This window comes from Anabrus simplex, chromosome 1 (assembly GCF_040414725.1).
Source record: "Anabrus simplex isolate iqAnaSimp1 chromosome 1, ASM4041472v1, whole genome shotgun sequence".
NCBI classification, from domain to species: domain Eukaryota; kingdom Metazoa; phylum Arthropoda; class Insecta; order Orthoptera; family Tettigoniidae; genus Anabrus; species Anabrus simplex.
In genome coordinates this window covers 70126513-70151882 of record NC_090265.1, presented here as the reverse complement: position 1 = coordinate 70151882, position 25370 = coordinate 70126513, and the positions used below count along the sequence as shown (strand labels likewise).

The 25370-nt window shown below is 37.2% G+C and overlaps 1 protein-coding gene across 2 annotated transcripts in view; it reads right to left on the bottom strand.

Annotated features, from left to right (window-relative positions):
* Positions 1–4887: 4887 nt before the first annotated feature.
* Positions 4888–25370, bottom strand: part of LOC136884254 (ankyrin repeat domain-containing protein 50) — a 320592-nt gene continuing 300109 nt past the window's right edge. Inside the window, exons 1-2 of one of the 2 annotated variants that reach the window (XR_010861328.2) lie at positions 12133–17478; positions 4888–7227 (exon numbers count right to left, since the gene is read on the bottom strand). The gene's annotated coding sequence lies outside the window, so the exon portion shown is untranslated. Of the gene's footprint in view, positions 7228–12132; positions 17479–25370 lie in introns of those variants that run through there. The other variant, XM_068230117.1, reaches the window with a different exon arrangement.

Sequence of the window (25370 nt, the reverse complement as noted above, 5' to 3'; positions counted from 1 at the left end):
AAAGATAAGTATTGAAAGGTGGTGTTAACTATTATTCTTATTTTAATGTTCATAATCTGATGTTCAATATCGTCTACAAAGAGATTTATTACTTGTAAGTGGTATGTTACAAGTGATATAAATCATTTTGGATCTGTATTGATGATATTTGACTTGATGTAATAACAATAAGTTATTTTATTATTTTATCCACCTAATCAATATATTAGACCAGGGCCTCTCAGGGTGCATGCGCGTGGTGCATGCACTGTGCACGGTGCAAAAGACGACTTGGCTTGGTTGACCAGAGTGCAGACCCCCACTCCTCGATTTGGAGCAATAGCGCTTACTCTCTCTTTCCTTACGCCTCTCTCGCTCGCTCCGCCTGTCTCCCTCTTACCCACTTGCGCCGTAGCGTTCCAAATCCGGGCTGAGTTGAGCCGAGTATAGCCGAGTAGAGCCGAGCATAGCCGAGTAGCCCAGAGATGAAGCGTTGATCCGAGCCATACCGAGCGGCACCGATGCACAGTGCATGGAGGTCTTGCGCCTCGCTCTGCACGCGTGAGATTTTGGGCATTTGAGAGGCCCTGTATTAGACACAAACAATTAAGATTTTGTCCGTGTTAAAATATTCGTTGACATGTTATTTAAAATATGGTACAAGTTTCACCTTAACTTTTGTAGGCATCATCAGCCATGATTTGACCTTAAAATAAAATCAGGCACCTGATTGACTTATGAACTAATATTAAAATAAGACTATACTAAAAAGAATCTTAAAAAGTCATGAATAAAAATTAACATGTGGTAAAACTATTGAACTGATAGTTTTACAAGGCTTGTAACTATATATATAATTTATTGAACACATTGTGTACAAGGTATTAATTAATTAAACAAAATTAGCATCATTTGCATAGTGTGACAAAGTCAATGTCCTGTCTTTGCACTATGAGTCAAGTGAATAATGCAACAGTTGTTTATAAACTTGTGATTTAAAGAAATTGATACATAATAATATTTGACTAGCAAGTGGTTGATAACAGAAAAACATTCTGAATTGTCAAATCAAATGTCATCATGTTAAAACGTGGTGATAAACATTTACGATTTAAAATGTGGTTAAGTGATAATCTTACAACTGATAAATAATCAGTTGTATGTATAAGTTAAATGTCATTAGCATATGTGTAATATTTTCACTTTATTGATGGTGTAAAAACTGGTAACTCTTAGTTGATATTCATATTTGATTTTGACTCCTAAGGACCATCTCATTTGATGTGAGATATTGGCGTTACTTCGAATTGCAGGTTTGTTGACATGCTGGTCAAAAGGGGTGATGCTAAAGTTGTGTGTAGATAAGCATATTGATTGTTGATTTTAAGGTGAAGTCTGTAATTGAAAACCAGAAACGTGGTGTTAAACGATGGATAAAAGGCTCACTATGAAAATTACGTGGAGAATGTAAAAACTTACTTCTTGCCGTTAAGCAAGAGTGACTTCTTGTGATATGATCTATGGGCTGCTGGCAACTGTCAAGTTCATACCGAGTGTGATATAGCGGTGGGATCTTGTTGGAGGGGGTTGCGCTCGCGAAGGCGTGACTATGGGCCTGCTCGCTGTGCTTGAAGGGGAACTGCTTGCGACGGTGGGGGGGGGGGGAAGAGGAGAGTGTATTATGTATAGGAATGATGGGAGTGCTTATTGATTTAAGGTCGAAAATTTTGAAAAATTTGCTTGTGAGTGGAATTGATTTTTCTAAAAGTATTGCGATCTGTTCATACAAAAGATTTTTTTTATCAGTGGTGTCATTTAAGTTCCTATCTTTGTTATATATATCACATCAAATGAGATGGTCCAAAGGAGTCCAAATCAAATCTGAATATCAACTAAGAGTTACCAGGTTTTACACCATCCATGAAGTGAAAATATTACACCATATGCTAATGACATTTAGCTTATACATACACCTGATTATTTATCAGTTATAAGACTATCATTTAACGACACTTTAAATTGTAAATGTGTTAAAATGTGTAACGTGTTAAAACCACATTTTAACATAACGACATTTGATTTGATCATTTGAAATGTTTTTCTGTTATCAACCACTTGCTAATCAAATATTATGTATCAATTTCTTTAAATCACAAGTTTATAATCAACTGTTGTATTATTCACTTGACTCGTAGTTACAAACCTTGTAAAACTATCAATTCAATAGTTTTACCACATGTTAATTTTTATTCATGACTTTTTAACATTCTTTTTAGTGCAATCTTAATATTAGTTCATAAGTAAATCAGGTGCCTGATTTTATTTTAAGGTCAAATAACGGCTGATGAAGCCTACAGAATTTAAGGTGAAACATGTACCATATTTTTAAATAACATGTCAATGAATATTTTAACAAGGACAAAATCCTAATTGTTTGTGTCTAATGTATTGATTAGGTGGATAAAAAAATAACATATTATATAAAGTTAAGTGGTATGTTCCAAGCTGTCAGTGGAGAGATAGTGTGGAATGACATTAGTAGACGAATAAGTTTCAGTGGCGTCTTTAAAAATAGGAAAGATCATAATTCCTCACATAAGTGGACTAACCACAGGGACTCGCACTATCCCGTAGTGTTCCTCACATAGTGGATACTAAGCATAGGCAAGGCAGAACCATGATGTCGCTCATATAGGGGTACAAATCACAGGTACTGTAAAATGCATCCTGAGCCACACACTGTCGCTACTAATCACAAACCTATTTAGTACCCAACATAGTGGTACTACGCGCAAGTAAAAGCGACCCATTGTGTTCCCTGCGTGATGGTACTAATTACAGGTAGTCTCATGGTTCTAATTTGATCATCCCTTGGTTGCCCCTTTTAGTCACCTCTTACAACAGGCAGGGGATACCGTGGATGTATTCGTCTGCGTCCCCCACCCACAGGGTGTGTTGTGGGAAGGACAGTAGGCAATGGTATGATGATAAATGAGGTTAAAAGTCAGGTTATGACTTCCACAAATAGGAAAAGTCCTCTCTGTTTTAATTACTGTGTTGATGGGGTGAAAGTTCATTTTAGGAATCATTTTAAGTACCTAGGTGTTATATAAGGAAAGATCTTCAGTGGGGTAATCACATAAATGAGATTTTAAATAAAGGGTATAGATCTCTGCACATGGTTATGAGGGTATTTATAGGTTGTAGTAAGGATGTAAAGGAGAGTGCATATAAGTCTCTGGTAAGACCCCATTAGAGTATGGTTCCAGTGTATGGAACCGTCACCAGGATTACCTGATTCAAGAACTGGAAAAAATCCAAAGAAAAGCAGCTCGAGTTGTTCTGAGTGATTTCCGACAAAAGAGTTGCAGTACAAAAATGGTGCATAGTTTGGGCTGGGAAGACTTGGGAGGAAGGAGACAAGCTGCTGGACTATATTGGTATTAAGGGGTATGTTCCGAGCTATCAGTGAAGAGATGACATGGAATGGGATTAGTAGACGAGTAAGTTTGAGTGGTGTCTTTAAAAGTAGGAAAGATCACAATATGAAGATAAAGTTGGAATTCAAGAGGACAAAGTGGCGCAAATCTTCATTTATAGGAAGGGTAGTCAGGGATTGGAATAACTTACCAAGGGAGACGTTCAATAAATTTCCAATTTCTGTGCAATCATTTAAGAAAACACTAGGAAAACAACAGATAGTTAATCTGTCACCTGGGCGATTGCCCTAAATGCAGAACAGTGGTGATTGACCCAAGATGACCCAACAACTTTCAGACATAATCAGAGGGCAGAGCTCAATATTGTTATTATTCGATGCCAAAATGGCTTTCATTTTGATATGAATGTCTCTCACTGCTTTGCGTATGGACAATATTTAATTTAGAACATAAATTTCAGTCATGTCAGGAGGCTTCTCATTTCTGTTTCCAGCTGTTTTAGCTTTGTCTCACCTCAGAAATGTTAAAATATGTACAATCTATAACAGTAGATAAAATTAAATCATCAAAGAAATATTTCCGACGTTCTTTAGTCATTTCTGCATTTTTTACGAGGCCTTATACATTGAGCAAGCATGTGACTTCCTTTTTTTTGTTATTTGTCTTTTGTTAGACTGACACAGATCTTAAGGCAACAATGACAACATTTTGACAGTGAATGCAAACATTTTCCAATGAAACAGACTTCCATCATTTGATCACCTTATCATCTTCTTAGCAGAAAAACTGGTAGATTAATTTGCTAGGAAGTTAATTAATTACATAGAGATGTTTCTTCCAGATCCTGAAATACGAGGACAGAAACATTTTACAATATTTACCAGCAGTTATCATCAGTAGAATTACCAGAATCTCTTTCTTGCTTAGAATCTGACATCACCATGATAAAAACCACTGACATAGCACGAGAGATATCAGAGTCCATCAAAGAAGAAAGCAACAGAAAATGTCTGAGCATTCCCTTGATAAATTAGGCCTATGCCCTTTTTAGTTTGCCTCTTGTTTCTGTCATCACCAAATACTGTATATCAAACTGTGCATCTTCCAATTTGTATTCTTCCTAAAGTGCAAACTGCCTCATCTTTCAAAGCATTCTCCCATATGTGTTTCAGATGTACAAATGCATTCATGTCTGCTGGAAGCAAATGACGAATGGCATTAGGAAAGTGTATTTCATCAACATAACAAAATTAAGTTGCATGGTAAGAAAAATGATTTCTGAGTCTGTCAAGGAAGAAAGTGTCAGAAAGTTACATTTCTCTTTGGTCTGTCAAAAAAGTTGTCTCTAAGATAGGGAAAGTGAAATATGTAAGATGGGAAGAAACAATGAAATAGTAATTAAAAACTTCAGGATTTAATATATATTTCCTTTCATAAAAAGAAAGCAAAATCATGAATCTTTAACATATACTCAAACATAGACCTCATTTAATTTAAATAATATTAATTTAATACATACAATTGGCAATTTACACCGATGAGACTATACTAACTATATAGCTGTGTAGGCCCTAAATACAACATTTCTCACAACATTCAACACCCATTCAAAATACTCTATACATTTATAAAGTCTTGCATTTTATTTTATTTTTAATATTCATTCTGTATGAAGTTTAAGACCACACTTGTTAGAACTGACTTCCAGCATACCTCAAGCAACAGAGATCATTTAAGGAAATTGATGGTGAACAATAAATTAAATATTATTTGTTTTCATCCATCATTATTTTGATTTTATATGAAATACAATAATTTAGAATTACAGCTCATATCATACTGTTTTAAATTTGTCAACCCTTTATAGATCAAGAAATATCAGTAAGAACAGAGCTCAAAACTGCATTATTTGTATGCAGTTACCTAGACTCCTCATTTTCAAAACTTCCTTCTTATTTCAGGCAATTAATAAGATGACTCACCATGACTTATGTATACTTCAGTCATTAGTCTATTTTCTCATTTCTGAGCTACGTGGCCCCTTTTGTGCTTGTAAAATTACATCCTTGACGAGAGATGTTGCCATGTAGAGCAATCTTCAGCTCTTCTTAGAGAACAAGCTGAGGAGGTAGGCTGGTGATCTTAGGATGATTATCCATTCAACTACTTGTTGTCCTTCTTCGAGGTCTACTTTCTTCAACTTTAAAAACAAACAAACCCCATGGCGCAACAGCCCCGAAGGACCATGGCCTCCCAAGTGACCACTGCTAAGCCCAAAGGCCTGCAGATTAGGAGGTGTCATGTGGTCAGCACGACAGATCCTCTCAGCTGTTATTCTTGGCTTTTGAGACCGAGGCCGCCATCTCACCATCAGATAGCTCCTCAATTGTAATCATGTAGGCTGAGTGGACCTCGAACCAGCCCTCGGATGCAGGTACACTACCCCTACACCGCGGGGCCAGCTTCTTCAACTTTGCTTTGTATAATCAATTCCTCTAAATTCCAATCACCTCTTTTTAGAATATGCCTAAGGATCTGAAGGAATCTTTCATTGACAAATATTTTACAAGATTCAAGTCTTCAATAAAGGAAGCATATGCTCTTATTTTGACCTTGCTTACAAATAACATTCTGTGCCAACACTTCATCCACAGAACTAAATTATGGTCTTTTTGGTTACACTAATTTACATGAAGGCTCATTAATTTACAATATTTACCTGGCCATAAAGCATCTTTCATATACATAGAACAGTACACATTCTTTATTGGCACTATAACTCAACTTTATACTACTGTTTGAGAGGGAAGAGAAGATTGAATTCCAAGCCTCCTAATAACAAAGAGCACCCATCCAGCCAATGTACCTTTGGTGTTCAAACATTTATTCTACCTGCTTGCAGCCCAAGACTGAAATACTTATATTTGTTAAAGTACTGGTACTGTTGACAAAACTGTAGTTCATGATTTACAACATTGTCAGGTAAAACAACAAAATCTACCATAATTAAATATGTGGGCCCTGCTGAATACTTGTTATGTTTCCGAGTGTGTATGCGAGAGTGGTCACATGCACATTGCACACTGCATAATGGTATCATTATATGCAATCTGTGACTTCTGCCCCAGACAAGCAAGCACCTCTTTCTTGTTTGCTGAATGTGATTGTACCACATTACATTCTCAGTCTGTCTGCTTATGCCATTCTGTTCACAAATCCTAGCACTTCACTTCACTTCAGAAGAGTACCTTACATCTCGATTGGCAACCACTTCTTTTATTTCATTCTATGATTCAATTAAGAAATATCAGTCTCTAAAGTAGAAAAATAAAAAATAAAAGTAGCACAACACTATGCTTTTGATCTATAAAAGGTTTATACATGAACTTTACAAGTAAGCATGATTTTTAAAATAAAATTACAGATGAAGAGAAATTTTAATTTCATATTTTTAAAATGATGTATGTACCGGTATATAGAAGTAAGTTAACACAGAAGACAATAAACTGCTTGAGGTACAGAAGAAGTCACTTCTGAGGTAACTTAATGAAAAAAAAGTAAAACTCTGAGGCACAATTGCAAAGATCAGAAGCGGGAACATTCATAAATGAAATACTTTCATCTCAAAGAAATCTTTCAATATACAGCAGGATATTTTCTAGTTCCTTTCCTTTTTTTTAATGTAATGTTTTTTTCACTAACATGCACAAATATATTAAAAAGTTCAACAAGTGATGCATTGTCGAGGACACTGAAGCACTAACTGTCACATTCCTTGTAATCCTTGAAGATTTTCGGTCCATGAATTCTGTAGGAGAAGAGAAAATCATTTTAGAATTTATTGCAAAATAACAATTCAATTACCTTTCTCAAGAGTGGGAACATTAAAACAGTGAGTTACAATTTATTTTTAAACAATATAAAGCAAGACGTATTAAACAGCAACAGCAAAGAAAGAAAAGGAAAGAAAAATGGGATACAGCCATGATACAATGAAATTGTAGTTCTATATGCAAATATTTACTAAATTTATTCTGTGAGACTGACAGTATAATTATTAAAAAAGGGGTACATGAAAGAGAGTGTGAGTCAGTCGGCTTGAAGATGAACCTTTCCAAAACAAAAGTCATGTCCAACAAGGGGTCACAGCAGGAAATGTGAACGTCAACAACACGCCATTAGAGAAGGTCAATGATTATATCTATCTGGGCCAGTTGATGAATATGAAAGGAGATATAAGACCAGAGCTTTTGTTACTCATTAAGCTAGGATGGCAGGCGTATGGAGGAAACTCATCTGTCTTCAGATCAAATATGCCAATATATCTGAAGAAAATAGTTTATGATCAGTGCATTCCACCTGTGCTGACTTATGGCTGTGAGACCTGGACACTGAACGAATTTGCGAAAGGAAAACTTAGAACAGTGCAGAGAGGCATGGAAAGGTCAATGCTGGGTTTTACAAGGAAAGATAAGAAGAGAGCAGATGAAATCAGATCAGTCACTAAAGTTAATGATCTTCTTGAGAGAATAGCCACCTTAAAATGGCAATGGGCTCGAAGGGAAGATGACAGATGGACAAAGCTAGTGTTAGAATTGAGTCCAAGAGATTATCAGAGGCCTAGAGGAAGACCGCCAGACAGATGGGACAAAGACATCAAGAGAATAGCTGGTGCTACCTGGCAGAGAACTGCTTGAGACCGTTCTACCTGGAGAGTTCTGTTAAAGACTTACCTGAGTTCACGACTTAAAGAGGCCACATCATGTAATGATAGAATTGGCTGATGATGATGATATCACTGTACCTTTACAAGATATTACCTATGTTAAAGTAGCGGCCATGACGAGACTATTGTGTATGAACATAAAGTGAACTACTCATGTTGAGGTTAAGGATTTTGCAGACGGTGACGAATGACTTTGAGTGTTGTGTACAATGGCTTCTAAGGTGGTAGAGTCATGGAATTCATGTCTGTGGAGGTGGTAAGGATTAAAGCTACATTTGCTAACATAATGACTGCAGTCCAGGGTTTATATTTACAACTCCAAGAACAAAATTCACAACTGTCATACCAGATCTCACAAATGAGTACTAACTTGACAGAACTGTTATCTGACATTAGAATGAAGTTGGGATGGACTGGACAGATTGAAGGAAATATTTCCAGTTTAGAACAGAATGTATTTCTCCTCAATGATATGGAAGTCTACCCTAAACAGTGGCATAAGCTGGGATTAAGACGTGGGCTACCAGTAGACTTAGGTTACCCCTTTTCGATGGTTGGTTTAGTGAACGTCAAGCCTTCAGCGTTTTGAGCTGCAGCCAGTAGCCAACAGAAAAGCCTGTTGTCTTGTGAAGGCTGCTTAACAAGCTACTGCCCTGGCCTCTGCTACTGCCAATGCTCAACCCATGATCAGTGGAGATGGTAGCCTAAGGTTTAGCAAATTAAAGTCTGGTTTTGTGGCTAAATGGATAGAATGCTTGCCTTTGGTCCCATGGCCCCGGCTCAATTTTCAGAATCAACCTCCTCATACTGTTAATTCCCCTGGCTTGGGGACTGGATGTTTGTGACATCTTCGCCATTCATTTTATCCTCATTAGGACACCACCAAGCCTATACAAATGCCATGCATTATTATTATTATTATTATTATTATTATTATTATTATTATTATTATTATTATTATTATTAAATACAAATGCTGAATTTTACAGGGGTTGTACCCATCGTTCACTGGTTTATTAACTTCCTCGAGAGATCAGCGGTGGTGTCCGACCCATGATCACGGGTTCGATTCCAACCAACAAAAGAGAATCTGAAAGATTGCATTCCATTTTAGCAGATCTACCTATAAAAACAAAACTATATTACTCCTATAACAGCAGCCCTGCAGTGTCTTCCTACAAGGATGTAGAAGTAAACGGAAGTGAAATACCAGGACTCTTATCTATATGATTACGTCAGAAGTATGAGGTGAGGAAGTATATACGATGAGTAACGCATGGTTGACAGTTAGCAGTGGCGATCTGACGGACCAAAGCCTAGCACACCTATTCCCAGCGGTCCCCGCTCCGACCCGATACACAGCAGCAAGCCGCTCGGGACGAGTGGAGGGAAGAGAGACGAGAGTCTGGGCTGTGATATCAGTCTCCGAAGCTTTGCTCTCAGATATATGGGCGGCGTTTTTTCTCACTGCTTTCAAGTTTTGTAAATGGAACAATGTGTCAGCTGCTTACATTATAATGTGCTTTAGACTTCCATCATTCTCAATTGAGGTTTGGGCTTCACCGATATCCTTGGTAGACCTCAGTATATGCCACTGACCCTAAACACTGTGGAAGAAGGCTCAGATCATATTAGTGAGACAGCATCTTTATCAAACCTGCCAGCGAATATCAGACAAGAAGACCCTGAGGCCATTAAAAAACCTCCCTGAAGAAGATCCCCATGAACCTGATCCCTAGACACCAGCTACGTTGCACCACTGATCCCCCCATCACTCCCTCAATGAATGGCAACACGACCAGCAGCAGGACAACCAGAGAAGAAAATGCTTGCCCAGGCCAAGGCACATGACATGGAAGAGGACAAGGTCTCCCTACCGAAGTGAATTGAGCCCATCGAAGTAGACAAATGGCTGGGTCACATCCATGGCAAACTGGATGCAGTGACGTAATCTGTCCCAGCTTTAGGGGAGGCAAACAACAGTGTGGTGCCAATGATCCCAGACATGGAGCAATCCAGTCATGACAAGGAGGAACTCGGGGTGTACCTGTTGAGGATCACCCTTCTGAACAAGTTCCATGCAAAAGAACAACAATCAGTAAAACAACCACCAAAAGTCCAAGGTGTGTCAGAGGTAGCAAGGAAATCCTTCCCTCCATGGGATGGTGGTGTGCCACCGACAAATCCAGACACACAATTTGGTCATGTCGAGGAGGAAATCGGAGTGTATTTGCTGAGGACCACCCCTTTAGACAAGGACAAGGTCTTCATAGGATCGTATCTTCGATGTATATTTGTACACTTGATTCTCTCTTTCCATTACATGTGACACTTTCCGGAAAAGCACACCTTAAGTCAGAAAATCGCATTTTTGGTTTGTTTTATGTTTTGATAGTAGATAGTAGATAAATTTGCAATAATTTTCTTGAAAACCAGAAGTCTGTAGCTTAAAAAACTGTTTACTTTATGTAACTTTGAAGTTGTATGACAGAATTTATTGAATTGCAAGAAAATTTATTGGAAAATGGGGTATAATACTCCGATAATATATTAAGGATTTAAGAAACTCTGACTGCTTCACTGGATAAAGTAATGTCAGCTTTGCATATTTGCATATAAATATTTCGGAGTTTTATTCTCGGGAAATTAGATATGTAAACATGTTCAAAATTTGAAAAACATGAAAAAGAAAGTTTTAGTCTTGCGGCACTCATATACGCAGAAGTTCTGTCATAAGATGTAGAAATATGATGATGATAATAATAATAATAATAATAATAATAATAATAATAATAATAATAATAAAGATGTGATCTAAGAAACTTTTTTCCAACCATATTGCCAGTCATACGTATTTGTTAACAGCTTGCCAGTTTCTTTTCCAATGATGACAGCTTTGTTAAGTTTTGACTAAAGGGTGCTATCTTAAATGACCGAGACAATATCTGCCAGAGAAAAAAATACATGTCGCATGGTACTTCCTTTACACTAGATTACCGAGCTCGATAGCTGCAGTCGCTTAAGTGCGGCCAGTATCCAGTAATCGGGAGATAGTGGGTTCGAACCCCACTGTCGGCAGCCCTGAAGATGGTTTTCCGTGGTTTCCCATTTTCACACCAGGCAAATGCTGGGGCTGTACCTTAAGGCCACGGCCGCTTCCTTCCCATTCCTAGGCCTTCCCTATTCCATCGTCGCCAAAGACCTTTCTGTGTCGGTGCGTCGTAAAGCAAATAGAAAACAAAAAACAAAAAACCACTAGATCAAAAGTCCAGTCGCAAACAAACATTTCATATGACCCACTGACAGAAAAGTAATCATTATTTCTTCATGTAAACCTGGCATAACTCTCCACACGATGATGTTATTTTTATTTAATGTAACACATTTGTCGGCATGAAGAAACAAATCACAGCACTATGATTGGGCTCCTGTGCAGGCAGTCCATCTTAGTGAAAATTACCAGTTATAAAATATGCAGCCCAGTAAATGTCTATAATTGTAACTATACATTATCTTGATGTACAAGCTGGTTATTTCATATTTTGGTACAAAGAAACATTGCAGGGACTTCATTTAAGAAACCAATGTTAAATTCCCATTGCGACTTAAGGTATGGTTTAGTTAGATTGCATGGCTTGTTTCCAAGGTTATTTTCCATATGGTCATGTCACTGTCACTCCTATCATCACACAGTTCAAGGATCAGGCTAACAGATGACGTTCGAATCTAAAAATTGATATTTCTCACCCTTCCCACTTTGTTCCTTTGTAGAATAAAATTTTGTCACACAACTTAAGGTATAGTTTCCTGGAGACCGTCACATTTATACATTATGTTTGTAAAAATTGCACTGATAGCCATCATCTCAGAATTTCAAAAGGAATACAGATTATTTTAATACCCTTACTTTAATCAAAACCACAAGACACAAGCATGTTTCCTCTCTCTTCTCATAGTATTTATTAAATGATCAAATAGGCTACTCACACGCTTAAATGGGCTACACAGCAACCGCTCAACAACTGCATGGAAGGTGACAGTAATGAAACTTCAGGCAGTTGTGGATAACTGCAGTCTCGTTCCACAGCACAGTCTGAAATCTTTGTACAAGGCCTCTTCTACAGAGCACGAGTCTTCAAGTAACAACGCTCTCCTGTTTCGTCTTCTTCATAATGGCACTTCACTCACTCACAAAGGGGTTTAGAAAATCTTCTCACTCTAATGTTTTATGGCATGCAAGCTTTGTAGCTATCATAAGAATGAGATCATTATTCCTGGCTGAGACTTGCATACGTTCAACACAATGTACACTTTTTTCTTCTAATATTTGGCTTTTTGTTGCAATATGAGCCTACGTTAAGACATCTTTGCACTAAGAGTAGCTAAAGTATGTACAGAGATTTCACGGCACATTCTATGTCTTCTTTAACTGCTTTTTTATAAATACAATGATACAATAAATGCCATTTGCTTCACAGAATTTATCTCTCTTATAAACTAACTATATTGGCAATTTATGTTCCTCATTCAGCATTTTTAATATACTAATAACTCCTAGGCATTGCTCATGTTAAGCTGCTGCTACCAAATAGGAACAATATTTTAGTAACAGGAAAAATAATCGGAAAGCTTAGGGTACCCATGAACATGATGTCTATTTTCACTGAAATAAGTAGTTTTCCCTCAAAAAAATAAAAAAAAATAGCTAAAGTTCAGCATTAAATAGTGCTCTTTCATATTTTTAAGTAATTATTTTAGCCACTCCAAAAATCTGGTATATACGAGTAGAGAGTGACAAAGTATTTGCATCCGAGAGTCTTGCAGCCCAAGACTGAAATACTTATATTATACAAACATGTAAACTACACACTGGTACTGGACCAACAAAAAATATCATTATAGCTATAATACAGGTTTGTATGTTTCAGCTAAGCTTTCATTAATGCGATCAAGGATAGAGGTGAACTGAATACTACATCATTTGAGTACCAGTCATCTCTACAGAACCATGCAGAAGAAAAGGTTTAGAAAGTGGAAGTTTTGATCTAAAGACATTGGCTAGAATGCTGTCTGTTCAATATCTCTTTAATTTCAAGTGATCTTAAATTATGCCAATTGACAGAATTTTGTCCTGAAGGGAGATCTTTACAGATAAATTTACTGACCGGGATCTTGTGAATTGAAGTAGATATACTAATGAACAGCTGGAATTCAATCCCACAATCTTGAAGAGAATCAACTAGCCACTAGTAGTAGTTGTAGTAGTAGTAACTACTGCTTTAATCTAGAATGTTAGCACTGTAATGGGAAGAGAGAAAGAAGAGAGCGTGCACGATCTTGCAATCATTAGCTGCTATGAAATGGAATGTTAACAGTACTGTGCATCCTTTACAGCTGTTGTGGAGGATGCATTGTTGTTGATGATGATGATGACAATGATGACGACTGTATGGCCTCAGCTACCAAGTTGCAGACCTTCTGAAGTGCTGCCATCTAGGCAGCCTGTCTACCAATTTTGACGTTTTACTGCTATCTGGCAACAAAAAGTGAAATTCTACTGGACAGACAGGCCTCTTACAGCTGAGTTTTTTTTTTTTTTTTTTCAGGTGACACCGAGTACACCACATGCCATGACCATCCTTCAGAAATCCACTACCTCCACCAGGATCGAACTTGAGATCGTGAGTCGGACATTCTACCAATGATCTTCTGGGGTAGCTCATATCTCTCTCTCTCTCTCTATCTCTCTCTCTCTCTCCATCTGAACACCAATATCTGAGGCAATACCTGTCATAAGAGGCAACTAAAAGGAACCCAAGGGGCTCTTGACTTGGTAGTGTGGGTTGGCGACCACAGGGCCCTTAGCCGAGTTCTGGCATTGCTTCCACTTACTTGTGCCAGGCTCCTCACTTTCATCTATCCTATCTAACCTCCCTTGGTCAACTCTTGTTCTTTTCTGACCCTGATGGTATTAGAGGATTTGAGGGCTAGGGAGTCTCATTTACACATCCTTTATTGCCCTTGTCTTTCTTTGGCTGATATCTTCATTTTTCAAAGTGATGGATCCCTTCCATTTTTCTCTCTGATTAGTGTTATAATACAGAGGTTTGGTTGCCTAGTTGTATCATCTTCATCATCATCATTTTCATTTCCCCTTGTCCAGCTCCTGTCAGGTCGGGGTGTTGATGACACTTCTCCACCGTTGCCTCTCCTTCCACCACTTCTCTTTAGTAATTGGATTCCAGTCCAGTCTTTTTTTTTTTTTTTTTTTCTTATACTGTTCTTGACAGAGTCCATCCATCTTGCTCTAGGCCTCCCTCTTGCCCTCTTTCCATCTATCTCGGCCTCCAATGCTTGTTTTGGTACCCTTCTCTCCTGCATCCTCATAACATGTCCAAACCATCTCAATTTATTCTTCTCCATCCTGTCACCCAGTTTTTCTACCAGTATCTCTTTTCTGACCTCAATATTTACTCTGTCTCTCCTTGTCTTCCCAACCATACTCCTCAGGAACTTCTACTTGTACTTCCTCTTAAAACAATAATCACCACCACCACCACTCTCTCAGTCAATTTGTAATATGTGATTGGAAAATGTAGGCTGAGTTTCTGCTTGAGTACTCTAATGCATTCTGTGCATCAAGTTTTAAAATACAGGCTGGTCCGTCAGTGTGTAAAAATTTTAATAAATCCTGATTCTTCTTCATTAGCATGGAAATCCTTCAAATCACATCCTTCACATTCTAGAACAGAAGGAAACTCAAAGCATCAATATTTCCGATAATAAAATACAGTTTAAATTCCATTCAACCACATTATATGGAAATGCCATTCTAAAAGCAATGTTGGTTATGGATAGAAGACATTACGTTTTTCTGTTTAGGAAGTCTGCTGCTTTGTGGTTTGGATTCATTGTAAATCTGATGGTCCTGAGGCTAAAATCAAAATATTACAGCCATATTATAAAAATTACTCCAATGTGGTAATGTATTTACAGTTTTTCTGTTTAAAATATGTAGTGAATTTAGAATATGGCATGGCTTTAAAATATTGAATAAGTGTTACTGCAATTTTTTATGTTTTATGCAGGAGCAAGGTTTCCCACCACCACCACCACCACCACAGTGCAGACTAACAACTTTCACCCTTAACATTTTGTATCATTCAGTCTCCCTTCCTATGACACCTGCAATACGACCACTCCAGCATTTTCTAGCATTTACCTCTGAGATGAAGCCATAGCTGAAACTTTTAAGCACTTGTATATGTATTCAGTGCTTTCCTCCTTCCATTCTAAATGCCTAATTTATTAAATCAACATGTATGAAATTCAATCCAGTGCCTTTGAAACATTACAACCTCACCATGATACATGTTACACAATTCTGTACAATTACAAAACGTACATATACTGTACTGCATTTTCTATTCTTCCACAAAGTGTTCTTTAAATATAGAGCAGTGCAATTTGACAGCTATTGAATATTTGGTTACTGACTCTCAAGAAACATTAAATCAAAGAAAACACTTTTGTGAAAGTATTATCTTGACCATCTAAGCTACTTCTGATAATAAGCTACTCCAAACAGAGGAAGTTACATTGTACAAATTAATTTCAAACATCAAATCAGTGTTCAACTGTAGTGGTGAGTCAGAAAGGCACAAGAAGATTTCTACAGGATATGTGTTATAACAATGCCCAGGAGTTCTCTAGCTCATATCAACTGCAGTCTTATCAACATGACAATATTTGTTCACAAGAAACATAACATTAGTCAAGGTCTTTTTCCTCCCTTAATTCAATAATTCTAAATTGCACAAACTTTAGCTTATTTCTATAGATCAGTAGATTTTGTTTCAGAAGTATTCTTGTTGCATATAGAAAGGAGAAATATTTTTCTATAAAGATGCAGTGCTATAGTAATACAGATAAAAAGACTTACCTCTAAAAGTTTATTTAAAAACAAATTACTATATCAGAACAAACCTAATTTTAATAGAAAATGCCAAATCAACAGAATCATTTATCAAAACTCAACTCTTGCATTTTCTATTAATATTTTTTCCCAGTCATTTTGATACCCTGCAGTTTGAGTTACAAAATGACTGCTAGATATATATGAATGGGTACATGTGTACAAAAATACATAAAATAGAAATAATATTAAGTTCCCCACTGTTGGCAGCCTTGAAGATGGTTTTCTGTGGTTTCCCATTTTCACACCAGGCAAATGCTGGGGCTGTATCTTAATTAAGACCACGGCCACTTCTCACTCCTAGCTCTTTCCTATCCCATAGACATCACAAGAACTATCTGTGTCGGTGCAATAAAAAAAAAACTCTTAACCAGGCGTGACGAGTTTACTTGCCCATCAATAGTCATCGCTCATTCAGGTAGAGTTAACTTGTCCAGTCCCTTTGGAAACTGGTCTTTGATGGGCAGTACAAGCTAAGCTGTCCCATTTTATTTTGTTTAACAGATTTCAATATTTCCGGTCTAGAAAGCCAAGAATAACGGCCGAGAGGATTCGTTGTGCTGACCACACAATACCTCGTAATCTGCAGGCCTTCGGGCTGAGCAGCAGTCGCTTGGTAGGCCAAGGCCCTTCAAGGGCTGTAGTGCCATGGGGTTTGGTTTTGGTTTGATTTCAATATTTTCCAGACTGAATATGCAACTGTGTGTAGTAACCTTTCTGTTTTACACGTCTATTGCATATACTATACTTTCATTTGTAATGGCTCCATGTTGCAAGGTTTATCATTGTAAATAGAGATTCATTGAAAAATTGGTTTCTATATTGCAAACTTACGAGTTTTTATTTAACTTTATGTACAGCCTCTAGAATATTTAATGGTGTTTCTACTTCATGTTTATAATTGTTATAAGATGCTTTTGAATAATATAATCATAATTGCAGAGTATAATAGGACAACAGTGATAGTTGCTTGGTGCCAGAATTAATCTCATTGTGGTGTAGTTGAAACAAGTCTAAGGAATACAGTTCGATTCATGAAATATAAATCGAAATGTGCAGAACTAGACAATTCATCTTCCGCATATGCTTACATGCTTAATGGGCAGGACAACCTACTCTGCCACCCAAATCAATGTACTTTGATTGTTTTGCATTATATTCCAAGTAAATTTTGACATTAAACCAACTTCTTATAGTGGCAAGTACTATTACAGCCTAAACATCAGCATCCAAGATCACAATTTAAACACTCATTCTGACTCTTAGTAATGCACACTCATTTGTATGTTAAGCATACTTTACCACGCCTGTTTGACATGGTCTCTATGTGCTACCTTGGCCCTATAGTTAGCATGTCATCTGATGAAAAAAAAAAAAAAAAAATGCTGCTAGTGATATATTTACTGAAAGTAACCTGATTTGCAGCAGCATAAAGATTTCAGTAGCTTACTACAGGAGCCATGATCATAACGTATAAAGAAGATATTTGTTGATTGGGCTAAACTACAACATAATCAAACACAAGGGGAAAATTAAGTTTTAAGAGATGATATTCCTGGACTGAGAGATGCAGAGAATGTGGTAATTAAACTAATGCTCTAAATTAAAAGCCTTTTAGGATGAGGACTTGTCATTTTAAGCAGGATAACAAAAGCAGCACAAAATTATAGAAAAAGGCTTTTCTGATTGATGACAATTCTTAAAACAAATTAGGATCTATTTTGGATGGAAACAAAGCAGAGAGAAAATCACTTTTCAATTCTCATGGAGATTGCTGCCATCTCTTTGTGTTCTTCTGTTTCATTATTTGAACTCTCTATTTCCAGCCTCAACATTTTTGAGGGATAGAAGTTTTCTTTCCTTACAGACTGATAGCCACTGCTTGGTCTCCTCTCTCCTTCAGAGAGACTTCAAGCAACCCATTTGCCTTTATGCACCAGATCACCTCTGCCAGGTATTAGTATATTCCATATGCTGGGTAGAATTTCCATAACAGTTTATGTTATTGCAAGCAGATAACAGTTTTGCTTACTTTGTCAATCATGAAGAGAAGATATGCTTCTACTTGTGTCACGCTGCTCACTTTCACCTTTCCTATCCTATCACAGTTAACTCTTGTTCTCTTTCGACCCTAGGTGGAAGGAGTCTCATTTTCACACCCTTTATGGCCTTTCCCTTTCTTTTTTCAATATCTTCTTTTTGAAGACAGAGGCCTCTTCCATTTTCTCTTCTGGTTAGTGTTAATAGAGGACATTTATCCAGTTGTACTTCCTCTCAAAACAAACTGCAAGTAACCTCTATATAAATTACAAGAGATATTCTTGAAGGTAAATATTTCTCTTTCATCTTTTGGAAAGAACAAGAACTGGTAAATTTATATGAAATCCTAATGCCAAACCCCTTAATCATTCAACATTTTCACTTGCTTGCATTTTAGAAACAGGCCATCACAAGATATGATACCCATACAGCCCGAATTAAGAACAGGAATTATTCCAGATCCTACAGTAAAAATGAAATCAAATCTTGCACCACATTATGGTATCTGCATGCCAAGAAATGTTTAAAACAAGCAAATTTATAGTTTTATGTAACTGTTGATAATGTGATGACAACCACAGGACATGGACTCTGAACCAGAGGGACATAACTTTTTGTTTATAAATCCCATCACCTCTGCAGCATAACAGTTTAGCGAGAGAGACAAATGCATTTATTTCTGCTTCCCCCATTTGAGGCTGCCAAAAAGACGAAATTTACATAAAAAGTTGATTGACATCTACAAGGGTTGTGTAAAATATGTCTAAAAATGATTGGTATGCCATGTTATAGCCTACCTATTACTTAATAAAAATCTTATCAATCAATAATTTTGAAACCCATGAGGAACTCCTTATGGACAAAGATATAGTTAAGAGTATAAATTATGTATTATTATTGTTAATAAGCCTTTCAGGAATGCTAACCCAATGACCTTAATAAATTGGTTATCCAAATTAAATTTCTTACAAAAATTGTGAAATGTGTGAGTAATGGTGCCTCTTGTTCGTATCATCAATCTAAATATTTCTATGGAGTCCAGATGATATTTCTCAGGGTAATATGGAATTGTGGGTTCATATATATCACATTTCTCCTTGTGTACATCATGTCAAGACTCAGGTTCGATTCCTGGTACTGCCAAAAATTTAATATTGACAGGAGGGCTGGTATATGATTAAAATGGTACATGCAGCTCACCTCCATTGGTGGTGTGCCTGAAAAGAGCTGCACCACCTCGGGATGAGAACACAAATTTACCTTATTTTTACCACAACCGCTTTGGTGAGAAGCCACTGACATTATCAGCTACCACGTCCTTTGAGAATTGTTCCATTACAACCCTGCCATTCCTTATTATGAGTCAAAGTACCAGATGACAACACTGAAGTCATTGGTTTGATTACTGGAGCAAGATGTATAATTCCATGCTGCTTTGTCAAGCTTTTGCTGGATAATGGACATGCATAAACTAGCAAGAGTAAGCAGGAAATGATACTTTATTGTTAAGACAATAAATTAATTATGGAAGAAATAAGACATTCATCTGTCTTTCTATAACACTGCATAACTGTCATCAATTCATACAATAATAAACACAAAAAAAGAGGAAATATGTGAACTTCATGCACTAATTCATACATGTGCTTCTGTCATAACTGAAACTACTTTTGAGTAAGCACCAAGAAGTCTAGTAAGAGGCATAAAGAGTTGAGCAATCAGTTCTTCCTCTCAATTCCATAAGCTATGCTACAGTGTGCATCTCTGTATAAACCTACGTAGATTACAATTATAAATGCATACAGTTTCCAGGTTACTGATATGAGCTTTTACATACAAAAATGCATTTCTACTTATGCATTCCTCTCTCAGAGAATGACTTCTGATATTGAATTACATTCAGAAATTTAAACAAATCATTGTGATGTAGTACGTATCTAGTGTATTATTTCTAAATCAGTTTTGAACAAGATAGAAAACATCAGATATTCTGACGACAAGCCTATGGAGATACACCACATACCTTCGTCAATTTTCTCATGGATATATGACCAAAATATTTTTGAACATATGACTGTTAATTCTTGAACGGTAATAAATTTTAACATGTTTATCAATAACTGCATAACCAAAAATTAAACAGGGTTTAAAATGCAACTTTGTAGGAGCCCTCCAAGATGTCCTATTTTGAGGAAACATCAGGCAATCATATTCACTTCTTATCTTTAAGACTTTCGTCTGGAGAGTTTCCCTTCTTCTATGGTACGAAGATGGTCTTAAACAATCTGATCTGATCCATCATACATCTGCTCTTGCTTATATCACAGTGCAAAGACCAATCAACTGGGACAATGGACATATACAGAAGAACCAGTAAGTTCTGAACAAGTTTTACCATATTTAAACAGGATATTTTTAAATCAGCCAAACAGCATCTTTCCACATTACAAAACAACTAGAAGTAAAAATCAGTGTTCATAGAGTGTCTCATTGATACAAGGAGAAACTGACATGCATGACATTCATTATCCTATCGGACACAAAGACAGTGATATGGGTTGTCCCTGCTGAGTGGACTCTATACTCTGACAATACAATCATTCTCACTACAGATATCACAAATTATCTCCAATTTGTTCCCATTTCATTTGTTCCAGCAGTACTTTAATATTTTATATATCACCTGTCAATATACCTCCTCTACCACCTCCTATAATGTATAATATATACTACCTATTATGACAGCCTCAGCACCAACTAAACTGAAAAGTGGGTGCAATTACGAAAATACATTGTCTCCAACTCTGAAGAACAGCAACAGTTACTGAAGTTTGCTATGGTACAAAAGAACAGACAAATAATACCACCACAAATGACACATGGATCAAAGTTATTTTTATAGTTAATAACTGGTTTGAGGTTCTAAAATTATGTACTGAGTCAAAGGAGAACAAATGGGTTCAATTCTCAATCCAGTTCATACCAGAAATGGTTTTAAAAAAAATTTTTTTTTTTTTTCCTAAGTGAATGCCAAGGTGACATCTAACTTGCAGACCATGGCCAAACCCTCCCCAATTTTCTTCTCAAACTCATTTTGCAAAACATCAACAAACTCATTTGATCAGTATTAGGACAGTTTGCCATTATGGGGAGAAAGAACTGAGATAGGAATGAAAAGATATTTGAATATCCACCTCTAGTAAACATCACTACATCATAATTCATATTATCATCATCACCATCATCCCTTAACTGACTCTAGTTGTTTGAGTGCAGTGTAAGAGGACACACCGTTTCTGTCGATCTGGGTATCAGTCAGTCATCAATGATCTGCATTTAGGGTAGTTGCCCAGGAGGCAGATTTCCTATCAATTGTTTACCTCATTTTTACATTTATTTATAATTGTTTTCCTATCTTTTCTTAAATATTTTCAACAAACTTGGAAATTTATCAAACATTTCCCTTCATAATTTATTCCAATCCCTTGTTCGTCTTGGACTATGCACCATTCCACGCTTCTTTCTTCCAGGTCCTACTTGAGTGACCCATCTTCTCTTGGTTAGTTCTAGGTCTTTTGTCTCTCGGATCTTTCTCATGCCTTTCCCTTGCTATTCTGCTTTGGTCCATGCTCTTTTTGTATTGAAACCATACAGCTACCGTTTCACTTGGATTTCTTGACAGAGCTTTTTATATTGTACGTAAATATTATTTTGTCAAGATTGTGATGTAGTGAGAAGCTATGCAAAACTGATGGACATTCTTCTCAGATTACAAGAGAAAGGATCAATTTGTACAGATCTTTGACCAGATAACTTGTAATGACCAACAACCAGGAAGAGTTAAAAGGGATGTGTAAAAACTCATTCTACTTAATAAGGAGACAGGCATAGGAGAGTTGAACGGAGAGGCATGTCATCTGAGAGGTAGATATTATTTTGCTTATTTTCTCATCCAACTTATTACAGAAATAATATTAAATGCATCCAAACAAGATTGTTATTGAACTGGTAACATATCTGTACACAAATGCTGGCAATACACTTCCTGCTTCCTAGAAGAAAAATACATCTAACATAATAAGAAAAAATTCCAATTGTATTAAATTTACCCCATAAACTATAGAGGAAATACCGTATTTCACGGCATAATCGTCGCCACCGCGTAATCGTCGCATCCTTTATTTTCAATACAAAAATCGGACTTTAAACCTTTAATTACATAATCGTCGCACGTCCAAATTTTGTTCACTAATCTGGTTAAAAGGTAAATGGAACTGCAACGTAAGTTGCACATGAATGCGCAATTTAAATACGTGTATGGTTTATGGGCAATTTGGCAACACAGTCACGTTTGCGACATGTTGCACAACGTATAAATAAATAATACCGGTATATGTACGACACATGGCTTACCGGTAGACTATCGGCAGTTTGACAACGTGGTCGCGAGACAGTGTACTATTTATTCACCACCTACATATTATGCTTACCGGTAGGCTATCGGCAGTTTGAGAACGTGGTCGCGAGACAGTGTACTATTTATTCACCACCTACATATTATGCTTACCGGTAGACTATCGGCAGTTTGACAACGTGGTCGCGAGACAGTGTACTATTTATTCACCACCTACATATTATGAGTTCCCATTTGAAATACGTAAGGCTGTAAGTTATCGCTTATCGGCAATGTCGCCAGGAAATACCAGCTAGGTAGATTGAATGGACCTCGAACCAGCCCTCAGATACAGGTAAAATTCCCTGACCCGGCCATGAATTGAACCCGAGGCCTCCGTGTAAGAGGCAAGCACGCTACCCCTACACCATGGGGCCGGCTCCTGTGTTATTGCACACGAAGTGAAATCCAAGACGATAACGCAGATTTCCACGGAATTATTCAGCCGAATTATTTACGATGTCTCAGTTGTCATCGCTAGACTCTTATCTTACTGCTACGTCATAAGGGTCCGGGCATGGGATGAAAACTTTTATCCAAGCAGTCAAGATAATTATTATCCAATGCTATTAAAGTTTTATTTTATAAACTCGTCAGTAATGTAATGTAAAATCATCAATAACTGGGAAGAAATATTAACCTAATTACCGTATGTTTAAAAGAAATTGAAAAAAATGAATGTTTGTTACTGACGTCTCGGAATACAGTAGATCTACACCGCGCTAGCTAGAGCTCCGGTTTGCGAGCTTTGCGCAAGCGCAGTAGTGTGTCGCAACCAACGAGCTAAACTGATAAATTGTTGCATGCTTCCTTGCTGCCTAACAGTATTGGCTGCTCTGGAATGGACAGATCACAGATGCATTTATTTGTTTCAGATTTACGTGATTACTGTAGACATGTGTGCGTGAGAATTTAAGTTTTTAATTTGTGTTTTGGGTGTTTGCAGAAATAATTTGTTTTAATAGTGAACAATTACGGAAAGTCATTTATATCGCAAAACATTAACGCGTGAAGCATTTATAAGCGATTATGGGTAAATATAGAAACTATTCTGCGGGCTTCAAGCTAAGCGTAATTGCCTTCGCTAAACAGCACGGGAACAGAGCTGCAGAAATAAAATTTTCTGTGAGTGAAAAGTTGGTGCGTGACTGGCGGAAAGTAAAAAACAAGCTAAAAAGCACAAACCCTTCTAGACGCGCGTTTAGAGGTCCTAAAACAGGGAAGTTTCCTATAATTGACGAAGAAGTGTTTAGGTACGTCAGTGAAATACGTAACAATGGCTGCAGTGTATCATACGAAATGTTACAAATTAAGGCACAGGAGGTAGCGCGCAAACACAACATGCCGGTAACTCAGTTTAAGGCGACTCGTGGGTGGATTAAGGGGTTCATGTGACGACACAATCTGTCAGTGCGAAGGAGAACAACACTAAGCCAAAAGTTGCCTGCTGATTACACGGACAAGATTGTAAATTTTCACCGATTTGTCATACGTTTGCGCAAGGAAACTTCGTACTTGCTTTCTCAAATCGGTAATGCCGATCAGACTCCAATCTTTTTTGATATGCCTCGCAACAGCACTATTGCGCTAAAAGGATCACGGAGTGTATTAATGAAAACCAGCGGTAGTGAGAAGTTGCGATGCACGGCAATGCTAGCCATTACAGCTGACGGGAGAAAGTTGCCGCCTTACATCATTTTCAAGAGGAAGACGATGCCTAAGAATATACAGTTTCCCCGTGGAATTCATGTACGAGTGCAACCAAAGGGTTGGATGGACGTAGAACTCATGCTGGACTGGGTTAAAACTGTGTGTAATAGAAGACCTGGTGCACTATTAAAACAACCAGCTCTGCTTGTTTTAGATAGTTTCCGAGGTCACCTCGTGAACGAAGTGAAGCAATTTCTCACTACAAATAAGACACGACAGATAGTCATTCCTGGTGGCCTAACATCTGCTTTGCAGCCACTAGACATATGTGTTAATAAACCCTTTAAAGACCACTTACGTCGATTTTACGAGTGGATGATGAGCGGCGATCAGCAATTGACGCCCGCCGGAAATATCAGGCGTCCACCCTTGGACTTGTTATGCTCGTGGGTGAAGAAGAGTTGGGATCTTATACCACCTGAACTAGTCTCCAAGAGCTTCAAAAGGACTGGGATTTCGAATGCACTAGACAGTTCCGAAGATGACGCAGTGTGGCTGGGAGACGAAGAATCTGATACTGGTATTAACAGAGGCGAGGACGGCGCATCAGATAGCGAAACCTGCGATAGTGACACCGAAGATTTGGAATAAATTGCGTACCGGTAAGTCCGCATTTCACAACAAAGCGATAATTTTTTGCAAGTGTAATATTTTAACTTTAATACTCAAATTAATGACAAATTAACTTAATACGTTCATTTTTATTTTCAGGTTGGAAAAACGTTCGCCGAATTGTTGCGAAAAATTATGAATTTTGTTTTAGACTATTTTAATTATTTTGATGTACAAACGCGAGTATTACGTGCATCTTAAATTTGTATCAAATACAATTTAGTTATAAATACATTTTTTGAGTAATACAAATACTGGTATTAAATATTCATCGTATAATGGTCGCACCCTACAATTTTTTTCGAAAATTTTGGTATAAAAAGTGCGACGATTATGCCGTGAAATACGGTAGTTAACTATGCATAATAAACAATATCACAGGAATGATAAAGGGGAGACAATAAAAATGTTGTAATAAGATAAATTGGTGAGTTC